Source organism: Camellia sinensis, chromosome 9 (genome assembly GCF_055761805.1).
Source record: "Camellia sinensis isolate YWXY chromosome 9, ASM5576180v1, whole genome shotgun sequence".
In the NCBI taxonomy this organism is placed as follows: domain Eukaryota; kingdom Viridiplantae; phylum Streptophyta; class Magnoliopsida; order Ericales; family Theaceae; genus Camellia; species Camellia sinensis.
The window spans coordinates 48,281,787-48,283,007 of record NC_138969.1 but is presented as its reverse complement, the minus strand read 5'-3'; positions in this window follow the sequence as shown (position 1 = coordinate 48,283,007).

Sequence of the window (1,221 nt, the reverse complement as noted above, 5' to 3'; positions counted from 1 at the left end):
CACAATTTTACACACACACACACAAAAAAAAAAAAAAAAAAAAACAACAACAACAACAACAACAACTTTGTTTTCTTTTCTGCAGCCGGCCACCAACCGACCTCACTTCTTCGCCTATTCCGCCGGTCTTTTCTTCTTGCCTCCGTCCTGGGCGGCCCTTGACGGTGTTGCCTCCTTGTTTCCCACTCCACTGGGCATGATCACTACTCTCTGCTCCTCCACTGCAGCATATGGAGGACCTCCAAATCGGAACATCACGGTAGCCTTCCGCTTCAGCTCCTTATTTTCCGCCTTTAGCACACTTATCTCTGCTCGCGCATCCTTATACATGCGCTGGAGCAGAGCCAGTTGGGCGTTTAACTGCTGTACCTCATTTGTCCTACTCTGCAGCCGGTGCGACAGGTTTGTGACCGCCGTCATGGTCTCCACACATGACTTCAAAGTATACTGATTGGCCTCAATATCAGTTTGCACCGCCATTTTTTGCTCCACCGACCGCATCGGAAAGTTCAACGGAGCAAAACCAGAGGCGCTTGGTTGAGGTTCACTGGCCACTGCACCAGTTATCTCTCTTGTTGACTCGTTGAGGTCGGGAAACAGAGTGAGCAGACCACGGGACGAAGAGGCCATATTTTGGGTAGCTGACCGGGAAGAAGAGGCCATGTTTTGGGTTGCTAAGTGTTTCAACGAAATAGCAATTTCAGACTGGTAATGTTCGGAAGGGTTGGTTACAGAGTGTTTCAAGATTTGCAGCTCTTAGAGGCAATCTCTCAGAAAATGAATATCTCTTTCAGAAAATGAAGAGTTTTTCAGAAGTTTTTTCACAAGGTTTTTTTGTCTTCGCTTCTGCCTCAAGCACAGCCTCCGCCTCAGTTTATAAAGACCCTGACGAAGAGGCAGACACGCGCATCATGCGCCGCTCGGCGCTCAACGACAACATGGGCGCGCCTTGTGATGGCACGCCTTTTTTATGGCACGCCTTTTTATGGCTTGGGCACGCCTTTTTATGGCACGTCTTTTTAAAAATTGGGCGCACCTTTTGAGGGTGCGACTTTTTAAGGGGTCCGACAAGACTCTGTAAACTGTCCCGACATTGATTCCGGTTAGTTTCTACAAGGGTCCAGCAAGACTCTGTAAACTGACACAACAACTGTCACAACATTGTCTGCTACAACGGTCCGACATGACCCCATAAACTGTCTTTTACATCGGTCTGACACC